This window comes from Arachis duranensis, chromosome 1 (assembly GCF_000817695.3).
Source record: "Arachis duranensis cultivar V14167 chromosome 1, aradu.V14167.gnm2.J7QH, whole genome shotgun sequence".
Taxonomy (NCBI): Eukaryota; Viridiplantae; Streptophyta; class Magnoliopsida; order Fabales; family Fabaceae; genus Arachis; species Arachis duranensis.
The window spans coordinates 24090379-24098166 of NC_029772.3; the positions used below are offsets into that span (position 1 = coordinate 24090379).

General features: G+C 39.5%; 1 non-coding gene across 1 annotated transcript; it reads left to right on the forward strand.

The window, feature by feature from the left end:
• Window positions 1–6984: 6984 nt before the first annotated feature.
• LOC127742680 (small nucleolar RNA R71) lies at window positions 6985–7091 on the forward strand. The gene has a single exon (XR_008004037.1). It is a non-coding gene; the product is annotated as a small nucleolar RNA R71 (small nucleolar RNA).
• Window positions 7092–7788: the final 697 nt, after the last annotated feature.

Genomic DNA, 7788 nt, shown 5'->3' on the forward strand with positions numbered 1-7788 from the left:
AAGCTTGAAGTACGTCAATAGGCTTGATCACATCAACCCATAAGTTTCAACCTATTTACTAATTAGATTAGTAGTGGGTTGGTGTCAATGAGTATCATATTGATCACCAAGGATTCTCAAATCACCAAATTATTGAGACCCAATGACTCAAGGTCACTCAATTCCCTTAGCCTAGGCCAAGAGTAAAGGAAACTACTTAAAAACTAGAGGAACTATTTTATCAAACACCTAGTGTGCAAGAAAAGTAAACATCACAAATTGCAAGAATTAAAAGAAAACCATGACTACCACAAGCATGAAATCAACAATAGCAATTAAGATGAACATAGAAGAGCATGGAAACATAAAATTACATTAAAAGAAATCAAGATCCAACAATGGTTCATCAACATAAAAGAGAGCAAAACAAGAAATCAACAAGGGAAACTAAGAAGATTTAGATAATAGAACACTAAAATATAATGAGAATTAAAATCAAAACAAGAATTGAAAGAGAAATTTGAGAGTGATGGGTGCACGAAATTGTGATCTCTAACAATGGCGCTCAACTTGGTATGCGCATTTATAATTCAGCACTTTCTTCACAACTTCGCACAACTAACCAGCAAGTGCACTGGGTCGTCCAAGTAATAAAACTTACGTGAGTAAGGGTCGATCCCACGAAGATTGTTGGTATGAAGTAAGCTATGGTCATCTTGTAAATCTCAGTTAGGCAGATAATAAATGGTTATGGAGTTTTCGAATAATAATAATAAATAAATAGAAAATAAAGATAGAAATACTTATGTAAATCATTGGTAAGAATTTCAGATAAGTGTATGGAGATGCTGTGTTCCTTTTGGATCTCTGCAACATACTACTTTCATACTTTCAAGCCTTCTTACTCCTTTCCATGGCAAGCTATATGTAGGGCATCACCATTGTCAATGGCTACTTATTCCCATCCTCTCAGTGAAAAAGGTCCAAATGCTCTTGTCACAGCACGGCTAATCATCTGTCGGTTTTTGATCATGACGAAATAGAATCCATTGATTCTTTTGCATTTGTCATCACGCTCAACAATCGCGAGTTTAAAGCTCGTCACAGTCATTCAATCCCTGAATCCTACTCGAAATACCACAGACAAGGTTTAGACTTTCTGGATTCTCATGAATGCCGCCATCAATTCTAGCTTATACCACGAAGATTCTGATTTAGGAATCCAAGAGATATGCGCTCGGTTTAAGGTAGAACGGAGGTGGTTGTCGGTCACGCGTTCATAGGTGAGAATGATGATAAGTGTCATGGATCATCATATTCATCATGTTGAAGTGCAACGAATATCTTAGAACAGGAATAAACTGAATTCAATAGAAAATAGTAGAAATTGCATTAAAACTCGAGGTACAGCAGAGCTCCACACCCTTAATCTATGGTGTGTAGAAACTCCACCGTTGAAAATACATAAGTGATGGTTCAGGAATGGCCGAATGGCCAGCCCCCATGGTCTAAGAACTAAACGTCCAAAGATGTCTAATACAATAGTAAAATGTCTTATTTATACTAGACTAGCTACTAGGGTTTACAGAAATAAGTAATTGATGCAGAAATCCACTTCCGGGGCCCACTTGGTGTGTGCTTGGGCTGAGCTTGAGCTTTATACGTGTAGAGGCTTCTTTTGGAGTTAAACGCCAAGTTGTAACGTATTTTTGGCGTTTAACTCTGGTTTGTGACGTGTTTCTGGCGTTTGACTCCAGAATACAGCATGGAATTGGCATTGAACGCCAGTTTGCATCGTCTAATCTCGAATAAAGTATGAACTATTATATATTTCTAGAAAGCTCTGGATGTCTAGTTTCTAACGCCGTTGTGAGAGCGCCATTTGGAGTTCTGTAGCTCCAGAAAATCCATTTCGAGTATAGGAAGGTCAAAATCCAACAGCATCAGCAGTCCTTTGACAGCCTTTTATCAGAGTTTTGCTCAGGTCCCTCAATTTCAGCCAGAAAATACCTGAAATCACAGAAAAACACACAAACTCATAGTAAACTCCAGAAATATGAATTTTACATAAAAGCTAATAAAACATCCCTAAAAGTAGCTAGATCCTACTAAAAACTATCTAAAAACAATGCCAAAAAGCGTATAAATTATCCGCTCATCACAACACCAAACTTAAATTGTTGCTTGTCCCTAAGCAACTGAAAATCAATTAGGATAAAAAGAAGAGAATATACTATAAATCCCAAAATATCAATGAATATTAGTTCTAATTAGATGAGCGGGACTTGTAACTTTTTGCTTCTAAACAGTTTTTGCATCTCACTTTCTCTTTTGAAGTTTAGAATGATTGGCATCTATAGGAACTCAGAATTTTGGATAGTGTGATTGATTCTCCTAGTTAAGTATGTTGATTCTTGAACACAGCTACTTTTATGAGTCTTGGCCGTGACCCTAAGCACTTTGTTTTCCAGTATTACCACTAGATACATAAATGCCACAGACACATAATTGGGTGAATCTTTTCAGATTGTGACTCAGCTTTGCTAAAGTCCCCATTTAGAGGTGTCCAGAGCTCATAAGCACACTCTTTTTGCTTTGGATCACGACTTTAACCACTCAGTCTCAAGCTTTTCACTTGGACCTGCATGCTACAAGCACATGGTTAGGGACAGCTTGATTTAGCCGCTTAAGCCTGGATTTTATTTCCTTGGACCTTCCTATCCATTGATGCTCAAAGCCTTGGATCCTTTTTACCCTTGTCTTTTGGTTTTAAGGGCTATTGGCTTTTTCTGCTTGTTTTTTCTTTTTCTTTCTGTATTTTTTTTCGCAAGCTTTTGCTATTCTCTGCTTTTTCTTGCTTCAAGAATCAAATTTATGATTTTTCATATTATCAATAACATTTCTCTTTGTTCATCATTCTTTCAAGAGCCAACAATTTTAACATTCATAAACAACAAGATAAAAAATATGCACTGTTCAAGAATTCATTCAGAAAAAAAAAAGTATTGTCACCACATCAATATAATTAAACTAATTTCAAGGATAAATTCAAAACTCATGTACTTCTTGTTCTTTTGAATTAGGAACATTTTTCATTTAAGAGAGGTGAAGGATTCATGGAATTATTCGTAGCCTTAAGACATAGTTACTACATACTAATGATCATGAAGTAGAGACACAAAACATAAACAAACATATAGCATAAAAACCGAAAGAAAAAAATAGAGAAATAAGAACAAGGAATGAGTCCACCTTAGTGATGGTGGTGCTTTCTTCTTGAAGAATCAATGATGTCCTTGAGCTCTTTTATGTCTCTTCCTTGCCTTTTGTTGCTCCTCCCTCATTGCTCTTTGATCTTCTCTAATTTCATAGAGAATGATAGAGTGCTCTTGATGTTCCACCCTTAATTGATCCATATTGTAACTCAAATCTTCTAGAGAAGTGTTGAGTTATTCCCAATAGTTTTTGGGAGGAAAGTGTATCCCTTGAGGCATCTCCGGGATTCCTTGGTGATGAGCTTCCTCATGCGTCTCTTGGGATCCATGAGTGGGCTCTCTTGTTTGCTCCATCCTCTTCTTTGTGATGGGCTTGTCCTCCTCAATGAGGATATCTCCTTCTATGATAACTCCAGCTGAGTAGCATAAATGACAAATAAGATGAGGAAAAGCTAGCCTTGCCAAGGTAGAGGGCTTTTCGGCTATTTTGTAGAATTCAAGGGAGATGACTTCATGAACTCCTACTTCCTCTCCAATCATGATGCTGTGGATCATGATGGCCCGATCCACAGTAACTTTGGATCGGTTGCTAGTGGGGATGATGGAGCGTTGGATGAATTTCAACCATCCTCTAGCCATAGGCTTGAGGTCCAGTCTTCTTAATTAAACCGGCTTGCTTTTGGAGTCTCTTTTCCATTGAGCTCCTTCCACACATATGTCTGTAAGGACTTGGTCCAACCTTTGATTAAAGTTAACCCTTCTAGTGTAGGGGCGTGCATTTCCTTGCATCATGGGCAAGTTGAATGCCAACCTCACATTTTCCAGACTAAAATCTAAGTATTTCCCCCGAACCATTGTAAGATAATTCTTTGGATTCGGGTTCATACTTTGATCATGGTTCCTAGTAATTCATGTATTGGCATAGAACTCTTGAACCATTAGGATTCTGACTTGTTGAATGGCGTTGGTCAGAACTTCCCAACCTCTTCTTTGAATCTCATGTCGGATCTCCGGATACTCATTTTTCTTGAGTTTGAAAGGGACCTTGGGGATCACCTTCTTCTTGGCCACAACTTCATAGAAGTGGTCTTGATGGGCTTTGGAGATGAATCTCTCCATCTCCCATGACTCGGAGGTGGAAGCTTTTCTCTTTCCTTTCCCTTTTCCAGAGGTTTCTCCGGCCTTAGGTGCCATAGGTGGTTATGGAAAAACAAAAAAGCTATGCTTTTACCATACCAAACTTAGAATATTGCTTGCCCTCGAGCAAGATAAGAAAGAAAAGAAGAAGAATAAGAAGAAGAAAATGGAGGAGAGGGAGAGAGGTGTATTTGGCCAAGGGGGAGAAGAGAGGGTTGTGTTGTGTGAAAATGAAGAAGAATGGAGGGGTTTATATAGTGAAGGGAGAGGGAGTTGGTTCGGCCATTTAGGGTGGGTTTGGGTGGGAAAGAGATTTGAATTTTGAAGGTAGGTGGGGTTTATGGGGAAGAGTGTTTATTGGATTGTGTGAAAAGGAGAGAAAAGGTGAGTTGAGGTAGGTGGAAATCCTGTGGGGTCCACAGATTCTGAGGTGATCCTGTGGGGTCCACAGATCCTGAGGTGTCAAGGGTTTATCATCCCTGCACCAATTAGGCGTGTAAAATGCCTTTGCATGCAATTCTAGCGTTTAAGTGCCAGATTGATGCTTGTTTTGGGCGTTCAACGCCCATTTGCAGCATGTTTCTGGCGTTGAACGCCAGTTCCATGCTTGTTTCTGGCGTTCAACGCCAGCTCTCCTCAAGGTGTATTCCTGACATTTAAATGCCAGGATGCTGCTTGTTTCTGGCGTTCAACGCTAGATCCATGCTCTATTCTGGTGTTGAACGCCAGCCAGATGCTCCTTACTGGCGTTTAAACGCCAGTAAGCCTTTCCTCCAGGGTGTGCTTTTTCTTCTGCTGTTTTTGATTCTGTTTTTAATTTTAGTATTTATTTTGTGGCTCCACATGATGATGAACCTAATAAAACATAAAAGAACAATAAAAGAAAAATAAAATTAGATAAATAAAAATTGGGTTGCCTCCCAATAAGTGCTTCTTTAATGTCAATAGCTTGACAGTGGGTTCTCATGGAGCCTCACAGGTGATCAGGTCAATGTTGTAGACTCCCAACACCAAACTTAGAGTTTGGATGTGGGGATTCAACACCAAACTTAGAATTTGGTTGTGTCCTCCCAACACCAAACTTAGAGTTTGATTGTAGGGGCTTTGTTTGACTCTGTACTGAGAGAAGCTTTTCATGCTTCCTCTCCATGTATACAGAAGAACAACCTTGAGTTTTAAACACAAGGTAGTCCCTATTCAATTGAAGGACTAATTCTCCTCTGTTAACATCTATCACAGCTCCTGCTGTGGCTAGGAAAGGTCTTCCAAGGATGATGCATTCATCCTCCTCCTTCCTAGTGTCTAATATTATGAAATCAGCAGGGATGTAAAGGCCTTCAACCTTTACTAACACGTCCTCTACCAATCCATAAGCTTGTCTGCCATTTGTAATGAGAATATGGCAGGCTGTACCTCAATGATCCCCAACTTCTCCATTACAGAGAGTGGCATAAGATTTATGCCTGACCCTAGGTCACATAGAGCCTTCTTAAAGATCATGGTGCCTATGGTACAGGGTATTAAGAATTTGCCAAGATCTTGTCTCTTTTGAGGTAAATTTTGCTGAACCCATGTATCTAGTTCACTAATGAGCAAGGGAGGTTCACCTTCCCAAATCTCATTACCAAACAACTTGGCATTCAGCTTCATGATGGCTCCTAGATATCGAGCAACTTGCTCTCCAGTTATATCTTCATCCTCTTCAGAGTAAGAATAGTCTTCAGAGCTCATGAATGGCAGAAGGAGGATTAATAGAATCTTTATGGTCTCTATATGACCTTCAGATTCCTTTGGGTCCTCTATAGGGAGCTCCTTCTTGCTTGAGAGACGTCCCATGAGGTCTTCCTCATTGGGATTCACGTCCTCTCCTTCCTCTCTAGGTTCGGCCATGTTGATTATATCAATGGCGTTGCACTCTCTTTTTGGATTTTCTTCAGTATTTCTTGGGAGAGTACTAAGAGGAGTTTCTGTGACTTTCTTACTCAGCTGGCCCACTTGTGCCTCCAAATTTCTGATAAAGGACCTTGTTTCACTCATGAAACTTAAAGTGGCCTTAGAAAAATTAGAGACTATGTTTGCTAAGTTAGAGGGGCTCTGCTTAGAATTCTCTGTCTGTTGCTGAGAAGATGATGGAAAAGGCTTGCTATTGCTGAGCCTATTTCTTCCACCATTATTAAAGCCTTGTTGAGGCTTTTGTTGATCCTTCCATGAGAAATTTGGATGATTTCTGCAAGATGAATTATAGGTGTTTCCATAAGGTTCACCCATGTAATTTACCTCTGCCATTGCAGGGTTCTCAAGATCATAAGCTTCTTCTTCAGAAGATGCCTCTTTAGTACTGTTGGATGCATTTTGCCATCCATTCAGACTTTGAGAGATCATGTTGACTTGCTGAGTCAACATTTTGTTCTGAGCCAATATGGCATTCAGAGCATCAATCTCAAGAACTCCCTTCCTCTGAGGCGTCTCATTATTCACAAAATTCCTCTCAGAAGTGTATATGAATTGATTATTTGCAACCATGTCAATAAGTTCTTGAGCTTCTGCAGGCTTTTTCTTTAGGTGAATGGATCCACCTGTAGAATGGTCCAGTGACATCTTAGAGAACTCAGATAGACCATAATAGAATATATCCAGAATGGTCAACTCTGAAATCTTGTCAGAAGGACACCTTTTGGTCATCTGCTTGAATCTTTCCCAAGCTTCATAGAGGAATTCACCATCTTTTTGTTTGAAGGTCTGAACATCCACTCTAAGCTTGCTCAGCTTTTGAGGAGGAAAGAATTTAGTCAAGAAGGCTGCGACCAGCTTATCCCATGAGTCCAGGCTATCTTTAGGCTGTGAGTCCAACCATGTTCTAGCTCTGTCTCTTACAGCAAAAGGGAAAAGCGTGAGCCTGTAGACTTCAGGATCTACTCCATTAGTCTTAACAGTCTCACAGATCTGTAAGAACTCAGTTAAAAAATGGTAGGGAACTTCTGATGGAAGTCCATGGAACTTACAGTTCTGTTGCATTAGAGCAACTAGTTGAGGTTTCAGCTCAAAATTGTTTGCTCCAATGGCAGGGATTGAGATGCTCCTTCCATCAATTTTGGAAGTAGGTGTAGTATAATCACCAAGCATCCTTCTTGCATTATTGTTGTTGGGTTCGGCTACCATATCCTTTTCTTGTTCGAAAATTTCAGTAAGGTTGTCTCTGGATTGTTGTAATTTAGCTTCTCTTAGTTTCCTCTTCAGAGTCCTTTCAAGTTCCGCATCAGCTTCAACAATAATGCCTTTTTCTTTGTTCCTGCTCATATGAGAAAGAAGAGAACAGAAAAGGAAGAGAAATCCTCTATGTCACAATATAGAGATTCCTTTATGTTAGTGGAAGAAGAAAGGAATAGAAGAAGGAGAAGAGTTAAGAATCCAAACACAAGGGGGAGGATAGGTTCAAATTCTTGAGATGAAGAGAAGT